The sequence below is a fragment of the Pseudorca crassidens genome, chromosome 1 (genome assembly GCF_039906515.1).
Source record: "Pseudorca crassidens isolate mPseCra1 chromosome 1, mPseCra1.hap1, whole genome shotgun sequence".
In the NCBI taxonomy this organism is placed as follows: Eukaryota; Metazoa; Chordata; class Mammalia; order Artiodactyla; family Delphinidae; genus Pseudorca; species Pseudorca crassidens.
Window position 1 is genome coordinate 20,579,514 of NC_090296.1, and position 15,837 is coordinate 20,595,350.

Here is a 15,837-nt window from a genome sequence, read left to right on the forward strand (position 1 = left end):
TTACTACCTGGAAATAAAGTTGTAAATGAATGATTCTACCAAAAAACAAAACTATTTTCCCTCACCAAAATTCATAGCTAGGCAAGCTTCTTAGCTCTCAAAATATAAAAATTAAGCAGAATATCATCAATTTAAGTATTTAATATCAGGTACCTATTGAGTACCTCTACAATTGGATAATTTTTTTCTAATTCTAATTCTAATTTCTCCATGTATTTCATACGGGAACATGTAGGCACACATACACATGAACACACAGCTGAACGATTGTCAAGGCTTGACTTTTAGGCTAAAAGATACAGTGCATTGTATTAAATCTTGCTAAATATTTTGTTCTATTTTTATTCTATTTGACTCATATCTGGTAGGTATTTTTACCATCTTTATGAAACAGGTAGACCTCAAAGATAGTAAGGGTTCAGTTCCAGACCACCACAACAAAACAAATATCACAATAAAGCAAGTCACTCAAATTTTTGGCTTTCCCTGTGCATACAAAAGTTATGTTTCACTACACTGTATTCTATTAAGTGTGCGATAGCATTATATCTTAAAAAGCAATGTATGTATCTTAATTTAAAAATTCTTGATTGCTAAAAAGTGCTAACCATCATCTGAGCCTTCAGCAAGTTGTAATCATTTTGCAGGTGGAGGCTCTTGCCTTGAGGTTGATGGCGGCTGACTGATCAGGGTGGTGGTTGCTTAAGGCTGGAGTAGCGAGCTGTGGCCATTTCTTAAAAGAAGACAACAGTGAAATTTGTCACATTGATTGTCTTTTCTTTCATGAACAATTTCCTTGTAGTATGCAATGGTGTTTGATAGCATTTTGCCCACAGAAGAACTTTTTTCAAAATTGGAGTCAATCCTCTTAAATTCTGCTGCTGTTTTATCAACTAAGTTTATGAAATATTCTAAATCCTTTGTTGTCATTTCAACAACCTTCACAGCCTCTTCACCAGGAGTAGATTCCAACTCAAGGGACCACTCTCTTTGCACATCCATAAGAAGCTGTGCAAAAACTTTATATGTTAAAATTTTATTATGAGATTGCAGCAATTCAGCCACATCTTCAGGCTACACATCTAATTCTAGTTTCTTGTTATTTCTACCACATCTGCATTTACTTCCTCCACTGAAGTCTTGACCCCTTCAGAGTCACCCATGAGAGTTGGAATCAGTTTCTTCCAAACTCTTGTTAATGTTGCCATTTTGACCTACCCATGAATCAGAAATGTCTTAATGGCATCTAGAATGTTGAATCCTTTCCAGAAGGTTTTCAATTTACTTTGCCCAGATCCATCAAAGGAGCCACTATCTATGGCAGTTATAGCCTTAAATAAATTTCTTAAATAATAAGACTTGAATTCAAAATTACTCATTGATTGATGGGCTGCAGAATGGATGTTGTGTTAGTAGGCATGAACACAACATTAATCTCATACATCTCTATCAGAGCTCTTGTGTGACCAAGTGCATTTTCAATGAGCAGCAATATTTTGAAAGGAATCTTTTTTTACAGAACAGTAGGTCTCAAGAGTGGGCTTAAAATATTCAGCCAACCATGTTATAAACATGTACACTATCATACAGACTTTGCTGTTCCATTTATAGAGCACAGGCAAAGTAGATTTAGCAGAATTCTTAAGGGCCTTAGGATTTTCAAAATAGTAAATAAACATCTGCTTCAACTTAAAGTCCCCAGCTGCATTAACCCCTAACAATAGTCAGCCTATCCTTTGAATCTTTGAAACCAGGCATTGACTTCTCCTCTCTAGCTATAAAAGTCCTAGATGTTATCTTCTAATATTAGGCTGTTTCATCTACATTGAAAATGTGTTGTTTAGTGTAGCCACCTTCATTAATTACCTTAGTTAGATCTTCTGAATAACTTGCTGCAACATCTATGTCATTACTGGCTGCTTCATCTTGCACTTTTATGTTATGGAGGTGACTTCTTTCCTTAAACCTCATAAATCAACCTCTGCTAGCTTCAGGTTTTTCTTCTGAGGCTTCCTCCCCTCTCTCTTCACAGAAGTGAAGAGAGTTAGGGCCTTGCTCCAGATTAGGCGTTGGCTTAAGGGAATGTTGTAGCTGGTTTGATCTTCTATCCAGACCACTAAAACTTTCTCCACATCAGCAACAAGACTTGATTTCTTATCATTCCTGTGTTCACTAGAGTAGCACTTTTAATTTCCTTCAAGAATTTTCCTTTCCATTCACAACTTAGTGAACACAAGAGACCTAGCTTTCAGCCCATTTTGATTTTTGACATGCTTTCCTCACTAAGTTTAATCATTTCTAGATTTTGATTTTAAATGAGAGACATGAGATTCCTTCTTTCTCACTTAGAGACCATTGTAGGATTGTCAATTGACCAAATTTCAGTATTGTTGTGTCTCAGGGAATAGGGAGGCCAGAGGAGAGGGAGAGGAATGGGGAACAGCCAGCCAGCAGAGTAGTCAGAACCCACACATTTATTGATTAAGTTTGCAATCTTACATGGGTGTGATTGGTGGCACCCCAAAACAGTTCCAATAGTAACATCAAAGATCTCTGATCACAGTTCACCATAACAAATATACTAATAATAAACAAATTGAAACATTGTGAGAATTACCAATATTTGACACAAAGACAAGTAATGTTGGAAAAATGTCAGCAATAGACTTGCTCAAAAAAGGGTTGGAACAAATCTTTAATTTGTAAATAAAACAGGATATCTGTGAAGTGCAATAAAGTAAAAAGCAATAAAGCAAAGTGTTTCCTTATTCTTGTTGTGAGTGATTTTCTATCTTCCATCCCATTAAAAGATACTTTAACAAAGGATCAAAGAAAATGTAGCCTTTCTTAAAGAGTCGCAGGTATTTTGCACTTTCTTTAGCCCTTAAGGCAGAATTGTGACTTTCTACAAATCTGTTTCTAGTATAAATTTTTTGCATTGGGTTGAAAAATAAAAGAGCCATTTTTATAGCTCTTTACTGTTAAATGACAGGGTTCCCTCCTCCATTTAACATAAATTACCTTTTTTTTTTTCTTTTTGAGGCTAGAATGAAAATATACAAAAGATTTTCCCACCCGTTGTTATAATTCCTGCAACCCTATTCAGCATAACTTGTTTCTTCTACTTACTTTTAATTTATTAAGCAAAGATATCTTTTTCAGTACAATGATATCATCACGTAACAGAAGCAAAATGTTGCCTAAAGTATGCCAAGTTTTCACAGCCTGAACAGATTCATCCAAACTTAGGATGAGACCAGTAAGGCTTCAGGTAAGAGATCTTGGTTCTAGAAAATGAAACTATGAAATCAAGTTAAATCTGTCCAGTAAGGAAATATATATCCAGTAAAAGAATATATGGTGAACAATTGTTTAAATGCTATTTATAAACAAAACACAAACAGTGAAGATCCAGCAGTGTTTTATATTTATGTCTTCTAGTTTTTATTTTCTTTAAAATATAGATAGACTTTCAATAAATGATTGTGAACATGAAAAACTGGGAAGTTGTGTGGATATATAGACATATTATGAAAACTTCTATTCTCAAATATGGTTATGTTTTTACACTCCTAATAAAAATAATAATTTCTTATTTCTTTTGGATGACTTAAAAATTGTTTTAAAGGACCATGGGCCACATCTTATTTATAAGGAAATCAAGAAAGAGATGGAGGGAGATTTTTTCAAAACAGAAATATTGAACAACTACATTGTTATTTAAAAAGAACTAGTAAAACAAGATTTCATGGTATTTGCTACAGCCAAGACTATTTCAACCAAGTATGTGATTTTTATAGCATTATGGAAAAACTGAATATTTTTAATTAAAAATCTTAATTAAATAATTTAATTTAAATGGTTATAATCAATTAATTAAAAAGGAAAAAATAAATAAAATCTTAATTAATTGTATGTATCAACACAACTTTCTATGTCTTTATTTAGAAATATGTTTATTTAATCACAAATAAAATATGTTTATTTAATATAATTATTTAATATGTTTATTTAATCAGTCTATGTACTATATATGTATGAAGAACAGTAAGAGGAAAGCAGAAGAAAACATAAGCAATCTGTTGTAGGAATCTAAACATCTTCTTTTAAAAAAAACACTTTCTTCAGTACAATTCTTTTGAGGTGAGTGGTTTGTTAAGTTGACTGTGAAAAGAAGAAAAATTGTGGACCATTTCAACATAGAGAGAATTTAGAGATGCAAAATAAAATTGTGAGTTTAAGGTCCATAGACTCCCTTAGGTTAGCTGCTACCCTGCTGCACATTCAGCCATTCAGTAATGACTGAAAATGCAATGAGAAGAGGAGACCTATCCCGAAGGTTTTACTGCAATGATTAAGTCTAGCTTTCCTAACCAAAATCCAAACTGTTTGGTAAGATATTGACCCCAAGCAAATATTCCCTTTTTGTCCTGCTTAATAAATAACAATTTTGGAATTTATTGAAGATTTTTGAAACATTCAGCTGAAATCATGTAGCAAAGTACACACTGTATATCATCCCTGACAAAGCTAATGCAAGTTCAGAAGAGGTTAAAATTTGAAATACAGAATATTGTATTTTGAATCTCCAAAACTATATTGGGACATGTGTGGGAAACTGCCCCCTCTCTCTTTTCTGTTAATAAACTGTTCATTCTCTAAGTAAAAAAAGAAAAAATGTCAGACATTCCTCCAAAATGCATTATAAATACATAATATATTGTTTAAGAGAAATTAGAGTAAATTAGAATATGAACCTATATATGTCAGTCGATAAATATGATTAAAAAGCAGACAAACTTTTCACATCAATGAACACTCTTGAAGACTGGGTCTGCAACCATGACCCAGCAGGGCACTTTTTATATCTCCTGGTACTCTGAATAAGTGGATTCAGCACATTCATCCAGTCTTTTATTCAACAAAAAAATCACTGAACATCTACTGTGTGTAAGCACTCCTAAAGGCACAACAGATACAGCAATAAAAAAAGACAAAGTGTTTGCCTTCATGGATTTTATATGCTAGTGGGAAAGTTAGAAAATATGCAAAGATAAATAAATATTTAGTTCCAGTTCCAACTACCGAGAAATAAAACACAACAATGAAAGAGTGACTAGTTTGTACACGTGTGGAGGACTACTTTAGTGTGATTAGAAAAAAATTTCCTAAAGGGGCAAAATCTGAACTGAGATCTGATTGATGAAAAGAAGGCATCCAGTCCAAGAACCAAGGGAAAGGGCTTCTTGGATGTAGAAGAACCAGCAAGTTTGGAAGCGCCTAGATTGTATACATCTGTCATCTTCAAGGTACAGAAAAAAAGAGAAAGGTCCAGAGTGTCATGAACCAGGAAGGTGTGGATGGATTGTATGGGATCAGGTCAGAAAGATAAGGAGGGGTCAGATCACAAAAGGCCATTACAAGGATTTGGGGTTTTGTTCAAAGTGTAATTAGAAGTCATTAGAAAGTTTTAAACAAGGGAGTGGATATTATTTGATTGGGCTTTGATAAAAAAATATCACTTTCATGTTATTTGGAGAATGAGTGGAATACGAACGATGGAAGAGGTGGGTAGGAATGAAGCAAAGATACAATTTGGAAGGTTGTGAAATAGTTTAGTCAAGAGATGGTGGTGGTGTGGCCTTGTGTTTTATTACTGAATATGGTGAGAAACTAGAAGCTCTCTGATTTGGGATTTATATTGGAGGTAGAAATGACCTGGCTTTCTGGAAAGTTGGATGTGAGCTATAATGGAAAAGGAAAAATAATCCATCCTCCCTCATGTCCTGACTTGAGAAAATAGATAAGAGTTGTTATTTACTGAAACAGGGAAAACAAATGAAGAAAAAATTAAAAGAAAAAACAAAGTTTTGCTTTAGATATGTTCATTTTGACATACATATTACCCATTAAAGAGTGATGTTGAACAGGCAGTTGGATAAAGAAGTCAGTGTGGAGGCAAGGAGAGTTTGGGACAGAGATGAATGTATAGGAATACTGTGTATGGAGTGGACCTTTAAAGCCTTTTGACTGGATTATAACAGGAAAGATTACCACTTGAGAGAAGTTTCAAGATATAGAGTTCTCTGCTTTACGGATTTGGGCAAAAGACAAAGAGTTAATAAAAAAGAGGCTGGAAAAGAGCAGTGCATGAGGAAGGAGGGACACAGTAAGAACATGATATCGATGAATCTTGAGAATGAAGTATTTCAAAGAGATGATGCTTGCCTCTTCCAAATTTTCTGAGAAATAAGATAGGGAAAGAAAGTCAACCATTGAATTTGGCAAGATAAATCTTCATTTGAATCAGTGGAGTTCATATTTTAAAAAACCCAAATTGGAGTAATTCAAGAATGGGACAAAGGAGAACAGTTACTAGGTATACTGACAGTATTTTGGTTGACTTTTGCTGTGAAGGAGCACATCTACAGGGTGGCAGTGGTCAAGAAATTTTTTTTCTCTGTATACTATTATTTGTTATATTTTCAAGAAACTGTAGACCAAATGTAATCTCACTATTATAGGACATTTCACATTTATCCTATTATATTTATGTAAGTATGTTTACCTATGTAACTATATATAATACATTATTACTTCATTGCTTTAGTATTTGTGACATTGTATTATGATCATGCCCTGCCCTGTTTTAATTCCCATTAAGATTCTTATTTGTCAAGGTAAAGGAGAAACTGCACCAGTGTCTAGGTAACTGCTGACATAAAATAGGCACTAAGTTCTCATTGAATGAGTAAATGAATACATTATTAGTAAAGTCCCAGAACAATGCATCTGCTAAAATTTAGAAACACTTTGTTATGACTAAGTAGCATGGTACCTGTGATGCCATTCTCACAACATCCCATATTAGTCAAAACACTCCTGAAGTGAAAAAGAAATGGCTCCACTAAGGACCAATGGTGAGTTCACTTTACAAGAAAGGATCGAGAAGGACCGAGATTACAACCTTATCCAAAGAACAGCACTGAGCTATCACCAATGTTGCTTGTATCTTCTGTCTGATGGTAGCATTAGAATTGGAACCATAACCACAAGTATGACATATATGACAGTGTCTCTTAAAGGAAGACCTTCAATTCATTGTTCCTCTATACTGCATTTCCACAACCCAATTTCCTACACTGCCTTCACCAAGATAAATCAACTCTGATGCTCTAAGTCAACAAGTTGAACAGTTCTCTTTTCTGCCTTCTCTGGGTACTTCAGAGCTTTCTCTCTCTCTCTCTCTCTCTCTCTCTGTATGTGTGTATGTAATATAAAATATACGTATATATGTATACACATTTATACATATATATATATATAAATGTATCTTCCAAAGGTACATTATACTCCTTGAAGTAACATTCCATGTATACTTCTTAATTTGTTGACTCAAATAGAGGTCTAATTCAAAGTCTATCTATTCAAATGAATGAAATATTATCATCTGAGATCTAAAGCTGAAACTTTGCTTCTTTAGAATATAATGCAAATCCTTCCAAGAGGAAGAACCACCTTGACAATAGAAATGGATTTAAATGCATAAGCCTAGGTTGAACAAAATCTAATTTACTTCTTAAAAGGTCCTGAATTGTGTTATGAAAATTAATATCCCATGAAAATTAAAAGTTCCAAGCGTCTGAACGCTCTTCACTTGTTTGTATTAATCTCTATTTTAATGGGAGGACAGGCTTGTGGTTTTACTTCCTCTTCTCAGTACAATACTCAGTTTTCATGTACTGTTTAATTCAAGACGTTAAAATATATCACTGAGATTCATATTGAATCTAGGATCACAGCAAGGATCATAGCTTTTCCCTATAATGTCCAGTCATCACTGATATTTTGTCATATCTCATTATTTCTCGAGTATAATGAATTATCCTCCAGATTTTTATCTTATCAGGAAAATTGCTGTAAGGTACAGTGCATGAATTAGGGTAGCACTTGAAGTAGTTACTTTAATACCCAATGTAAAACAAAAAACACTGTGTAAATCCAAGTCCATTTTCTGTTTTATTTTAGCAACAACAGCCTCACCTATCTCAACCATCAATTTTAAATGGCAAATGATTTCTACTGAAATTGCATTGAAAGAATTAATTTGTATAAAATACAATTTCTACTACTTAAACTAAAAGCTAATTTTGAATTCCTTGTAAAATTTCAGTTATTTCTATATTTCCAGTCATTTTTTCTTGGTATATTATTCTTAATCTATATTTTGAGGTAATTTTGCAAGCGTATATTTGTAGAAAGTTCAATTGATAAAAAATAAGTAAATAAAATTTGGGGGATTCACTAAAGATAATTGGGAAAAATTATAAATTCCACTTTTATTCATAAAGAAGTGCTTTATTCCTATAGGGCGACCAGCTTTGTTTAACTCTAAAGTGATTGCCTGAATGAAATTAGATTAATTTTATCTGAAGGAGTAAGAACATAAAATGACAACTAAATTTAAAGGCAGTGCATCTTCACTTAAATAAAAAATACTTGCTATTAGTTTTAAGATAAGGAATATCTCATTGGGACTTTAGAGCCAAGGGGATGATGACAGAATCTATGCAAACATAGAGGTGTGTTTTAAATATTTTCACTTGGACATCAGTGAGATGGTTTCTAGTTTTTCAGGAGAGATAACCTCATTACATATGGTAATATATTATCCATGGTGGACATCCCCAACTATACCTAAGGTGTTCCATTGAAACCATTCAACTTGGTAAATTGAATAGGCTTGCTATTCATATCCCATGGCTCATCAATCTCAAATGCGACTTGGCAATGAAGATATTTTACAAAGAATACTCTCAAGAATGCTTTCCTTCTGAGTTTCCTGGGCAAAACTCTTCTTTGAACACTTGCCTCACAGATTTTTAGCAATTATTCCTTATCTAAGTTTATCTACACCTTCCTTATGGTGTCTGCACCTTCTTGCATTCTCTCTCTCGCTGTCTTACTCTCAACTTTTCTCATCTCTCTCTCTCTCTCTCTCTCACACACACACACACACACACACACACACACACACACACACACACACATAAAAAGGCTTCAGGTAAATAAGAAAGTTCCTCACCATGGATTTCTTGGACTTATCAGTGACAGGATTATATATATATACGAATGACTTGACATTATCAGTGCTATAATAAGTAAATTTAAAAAGCAAATTTGGGCAGATTAAGAACAATTTTCAACTCGGAACTGGTCTTTTTGAGGAGTAAAACAAATACAACCTGTTACTTTGATTACTATTTTTTTTTCATTCCTTCTCAATTCCCTTTTGGCAAAGCCTGCACCTTAGACCACTTGGAATACACTTCTGTAGTTCTATTTTATGATGAAATTGATCAACAGGAGTAACTGATCTTTTCATCCTAAATATTTAAATTATTAAAAGGCTAATATTATATTGGTCTTCAGCAAAATCAATTTACATGCTAATATGTGAGGCTAACACCAAATGATGGGTTCCATTTGATATGTTTCCTCACTTCCCTGCAAAAAGACTTCCATCATCTTCATAATCAGCATCATTATCATCATCATCTTCCTTTAGATATGGACAGAAGTTTGCATTTTGTAGCACTTCTGAGTAGTAAATTGAATAATTTGTTTCTCAACAAATGTAGGGATAGCGTGTCTTTAGTCACTGATGTTTATTCTTGTAAAACTAGTCACTAAATCCTTAATGAATTAGCATGTAAAGTCTAACTCTCTGAAATTATTAAAGAACTTACCCAATTGACTTAATTGCTATTATCACCTACTACTGTAGTAATCAATGGTCCCTTTTGAATTGGAGAAAATAGTTTATGAGAAGTAATTAATGCTCGAAACTAGCTATTCCTAGAAAGACTAACCTTTAGGTCTTGTAACCTGGTGGGTCCCTGGGAGTGCTAATTAATAGCTAGTCATTACCTGCACCGCATTTCCCCAGCAAAGAACTTCATACTTCTTTTCCTGAATTGTTTTGCATATAAATATCACTTGCCTTAACAAACACTATTTGAAAACATCATTGTGTGTAGGTTTTATTTCCTTACATAAGAATTAAGAAAATCTAAGGTAAGACCTTATACATTTAAACCACAGTTATAAAGAGAAGTAAATAGATTTCCAAAATCAAGATAAAAGAAACATCCCTGAGAAGTAATCCAGTTGTTTTGCTAATGTACCTCATGATGCTACCACCACACTGATCTTTCCTACTCTGATCTATAGCTGTTTTATGAAAAGGTCAAATCTTGCCCCTGATATAGACCAATTATACACTGCTGAAAAGGTAAGATAAGGATTGACAGTTGTGATGGTTTAACTTTATGTCAACTTGACTGGGTTAAGGGGTACCCAGTTAGCTGGTAAAACATTATTTCTGTGTGTGTCTGGGAGGGTATTTCTGGAAGAGGTAAGCATTTGATTCCACAGGCTGAGTAAAGACAGCCACCATCACCAAATCAAGTGGGCATCAACCAGTCCGCTGGGGCCTTAAAGGATGAATTTCCTCTCTCTTCTTGAGCTGAGACCGTCAGCGTTTTTTGCCTTTGGACATCAGAGCTCCTGGTTCTCATGCCTTTGGACTCCGGGACTTTCCCCAGCAGCCTCTTTGTTCTCAAGCCTTTGGTCTTGGACTGAGACTGATGCTATAGGCTGCCCTGGCTCTCCGGTCTTCAGTCTTGGATTGGAACTTTACCAGGGGCTTTCTTCTGGTTCTCCAGCTTGCAGAAGGCAGATCATAAGACTTTTGGTCTCCATAGCCACGTGAGCCAATTCTTATAGTAAATTTCCTTGTATACACACACACACACACACACACACACACACACACACACACATGAATGCACACAAACACACACACACACATATATATGTATATCCTATTGGTTCTGTTTCTCTGGAGAATCCTGACTAATAGGACAATCTAAGAAAAACAGATTCACCTCCATGTGGTGCAGTTCAAAGAGGGTAGAAAATCTTCACTACTTAAGTTGAAACTTTCTTCCTTTGGGTATTGTCCCTCCTTGGAAAATGTAATATTGATTGGCAGCTTTGGACAGAGTGTAATTTTAACACAGTACACATAATATTGAGGATTGAACTTCCCTGGGCTTTTATGGAAGGCCAGGCTGTGTGTTTATTGATGTTTCACATACAGTTTCATGTTGACTCTCTTAAAAAAAAATGTCTGTTTTCAGGTTGAATTCCAAGCAAAAGATTGCTCTGAAAAGCATTCCATCTTCACCTTTACCAAAAACGAACAAAAGAAAAAAAAGCAAGGAAAATGGGGGAAAGTGTTAGAAACTTTTATACAGCTGTATTCAGGAGAGAACACAGGCGGTCACCCATGAAACTATAACACTTCTCACCACTGACTATATATTGGGTTGACCAAAAAGTTTGTTCGGGTTTTCCATATCTTACGGAAAACCCAAAAGAATTTTTTGGCCAACCCAGTATATATAAATCATCGGGGGGAACAATTTTATTAAAAATGTGCATTCCTAGACACCAACTCTGAAGTTTCTGTCTTACAGGTCTAAGGCGAGGGCCTGAAACACTATTTTTTTTTTTTTTACAGTTTTCTGAGTGACTCTGAAGTACATCCACGGGTAACTCACAGATTAGAAAGTGATGGACAGAGAACTGAAACCCTGTATCAATAAGCACAATTGTGTGACTTTACAGAATTTATTGCAGGATGTTGTATAATTGTAATGAGTTTTGATATAAATGATATGAGTTTTTAACAAGTGCAGAAGAAAGTGACAATAAATTTCCCAGTAAAATAAAGATATAAATCCAATAATGTGGCATTGAATGCTAGGGCATCAAAAAGGATAACACAAGTAGGAAGAGAGTGAGAGAAAGAGACAGAGAGAGATAAAGATCAGTCTATACCTGTGATAGTTTTATGCTTCCACTTGGTTATTGTTCCCAGTCAATCAAACCCTAATGTAGGTGTTGCTGTGAAGGTTATTCTGTAGATGTGATTAATGTTCATAACCCGTTGACTTTAAGTGAAGGAGATTTATCCTAATAATCTGGGTGGACATGATTCAATCAGATGAAAGTCTTTAAGAGCAGAAATGAGATTTCCCAGAAGAAATTCTGCCTGTAAACTGCAGCTTCAATCAGCCTTTCCATTTAGCCTGCCCTACAGATTTTGAGCTTGTCTAACCAGACCCCACAATTGTATAAATACCTTGTGAGAAATCTCTTAGTATATAATCTCCTATTTGTTCTCTGGATGAACCTTGACTGATGCACTACTGTAAGACTATTCTCTTAGCCCTACGTACAAAGGGCTCTTTCTAAAGAAATCCATTTCCATCAGGACCCCACCGAATAGCAGGGCCCCTGAGGGCACCATTCACACTGTGTATGAGGTCATTCTCCAAGGGGTGACATTTCTCATGGAATACCATGTGATGAATGAAGGCACCAAAGTTGTGCAAATCTGTTGTATGCACTGTCCTCCTTAAAGTTTGTTTTTTTATATAATTTCCTATGGACAATAGAGTGAAATATTCCTCACCTGAAAGGGGCAATATAGTCATTCTCAACTGATCACCTCATGTCAATGATGCTACAAATAAAAGATTCAAGTAACATAATAAATGAATATAAGATATCCTTTATTACTAAATCAATCAGGCATGAATCCTCAGAGAAGACTAAATCTGAGAGTGCAGTATTTTATCAAGGCTAACTTTCCTCTGGTTTTGCCACAAGTTACTGGAAGTTGCTAAATGCTCAGTGTAACCACCACCTGCTCTGTGGAGCTTTCCCCATATGTCACAGGTCATCACAAAAATTCTTTTTACTCTGCTCCTGAGGCTTTCCATATTCCAAACTTCCTTTTGATATTCCATTCTGTATTCCAACTTTGGCACTTAGTGGATGATATTGTGCGTTATTGATTTTCTTGCAATTTTCATGTGCTTTTCCTAATGTTTCTCATGCTTATGAATCATGTGCTATATTCTGTCATATCCCAGCTTTCTAGCTCACATCTGACTTACTGGTTTTAAAGAAATATTTGTTAATGAAATCGTATTTACACTAGAAGACAACAACATCAACAAATGGATCATACAGAATATGTAAAATAATCTCTTTAAATTTATCACAGAATATCTAAGCATATTAAGAGGATCTTAATAATCATTTGCAGCATGGGCAAAATCCCATGGTAGTAACTCAGACTTTTATAATTCCTTTTCTGTTCCATTTCCAAGAGTAGAGATTTGGGCAAATCTTTTTCTTCCTGGCCAAATTGTTTTTATTAAATGTTTTCCTTCAGGAAAATTTTTCTCAGACACAAAAGCAATCTTCTAATATGAAATGAGACAGGAACTCTAATCAGATGTTTCCCTAAATGCATGGTGAATTTAATCCTAACATTTCAACTCACTCTTTTATTTAAAAATTGTATTGAGCCTCTATCAATACAATTTACAAGGGCTTCCCTGGTGGCGCAGTGGTTGAGAGTCCGCCTGCCGATGCAGGGGACATGGGTTCGTGCCCCGGTCCGGGAAGATCCCACATGCCGTGGAGTGGCTGGGCCCGTGAGCTGTGACCGCTGAGTCTGTGCGTCCGGAGCCTGTGCTCTGCAACGGGAGAGGCCACAACAGTGAGCGGCCCGCCTACCAAAAAATAAAAATAAAAACAATTTACAAGATATTGTATTCTATGCAGACTTCTAAAAGTCCCTGACCTCATTGAGCTAACATTGAAGTGAAGAAATAAGACACAGTTAATACAATAAATGAGTGCATTTAATAGTTATTAGAAGGCCATAAGTATTGTGGAGAAACATAAAACAGAAAGGGAGGGTAGTTAGTGCAGTGGGGCAGGGCTGGCTAGGAAAAGAGTGATGGTGTGTAATTTTAAAGAGAGCAGAAGGAAAGACCTCACTGAGAAGGTGATTTGAGCAAAGACATGGAAGATATGAAGGTGGGAACTATATGGGAATCTAGGAGAAGAGAGTTGCAGATGGAGGAAGCAGCCTAAGGCCAACAGTGCCAAGGGCATTAGGGGAGCAGTGAGTGAGGAGGATAAGCAACAGGAGACGATGTTAGAGGGGAGACAGGTGTGCCTGTCATGTAGTCCATTGTAGGTAACCTTGAGGACAATGCTTTCAACTGTGAATGTGATGCAGAGCCATCAAAGAGAATTGAGTCAAGCAGTATCCAGATGACACTGAGATTAAAAGATACACACTACTATGTATAAAACAGATAAATAGCAAGGGTATATTGTACAGCACAGGGAATTATAGCCTTTATTTCATAACCACTTTATTTTTTTAATTATTTATTTTTTTGCGGTACGTGGACCTCCCACCACTGTGGCCTCTCCCGTTGCGGAACACAGGCTCCGGACGCGCAGGCTCCGTGGCCATGGCTCACGGGCCCAGCCGCTCCGCGGCACATGGGATCCTCCTGGACCGGGGCACGAACCCACGTCCCCTGCATCGGCAGGCGGACTCTCAACCACTGCGCCACCAGGGAAGCCCCATAACCACTTTAAATGGAGTATAATCTATAAAAATGTTGAGTCACGACGTTGTACACCTGAAACTAATATAATATTGTAAATCAACTGTACTTCAATAAAAAGATCATTCTGGAACGTTAGAAGTATCATGTTGGTTTGGACTAGACCATGGAAGGGGCGAGAGGAGAAGAGAGACAGGTTAGGATGCTATTACAATATTCCAGGGGATGGCTGTGTCAAGTGAAAGTGATGAGAAGGGGTGAGGCATGTGTTCATAGTAAAGCCAGTTAGGATTTCTGAAGGACAGAAAATGAGCTGTAAAAAAAATGAATCAAGGAAGGCCTTAACTTCTTTTTATAAATGTACCATCATGGAAAGAGCTGTGTTTGAAGACTGCAGTCACCTGTATTGTTGATGCAATAGATCACTTTGTTACCAGGAAATTTCCCTCTTGTAAGTAACACAAACCTGTTAATAAGCTTCAATTCTATTAATGAGTGCATGAAACTAAACTTACTTTAACACCTGCCGTCCTGTTTATTACATAGGCTAAAGGCAGTGATGTATTGGAGCTGGTTTGCACCAGCCAGGGTAGAAGCCATTGTTCACATGTCTTCCCAATTTGGTGTTTGCATTATCGCTTGAAAGTGGCATGCTGGGAATATTCACACCATGAAAATTATCAAATGCTCCAAGCTCAGGATTTTATTTTTTTTCTTTCTACCAAAGTGGTTGTTTAAGCATTAACTAGCACAACAGTGCTAGCAACAACAGATTTTAATATTGAATTAAAATAAATAAATCAAGGGCTGTGCTTGCTCTTTGCTTTCTAAAATTTAAGTTATCTATCATGTATCTGTGTTACTCCAGGCTATTTACTAATAAAAATAAATAAGGTCTTTTAAAGCCATTTTCATTCATACTTTCACAAACTATTATGGTGAGCAGCAAGCAGCAAAGAGAGGTGAGAGGTAACAAAGAACGCAATCTTTAAGATCTGAATGACCTAGACCTTTACTGTTCTGTGTGATCTTATATTAAGTGTTATTGGACAGTTTTCTCATCTTTTAGGTGGGAGAGCACCTATGTTAGCTTGCCATTGTGGAAATTGGTAAATTTCCTATCCCAAAGCAGGCACTCCCTAATTGACAGTTCCTGTCTTCTCTTTTCCTTACATACCTTCCTCCCAACAGCACATATTTCACTTGCAGTGACTTGACTCTAGAATAAATTAACCAGCCTCCTCATGACAAATGGTTTAATCTTTTTATTTACCTTGTTTTCCGTTTATTTTTGAAACAAACTGTATTGAGGTATCAGTGACATATA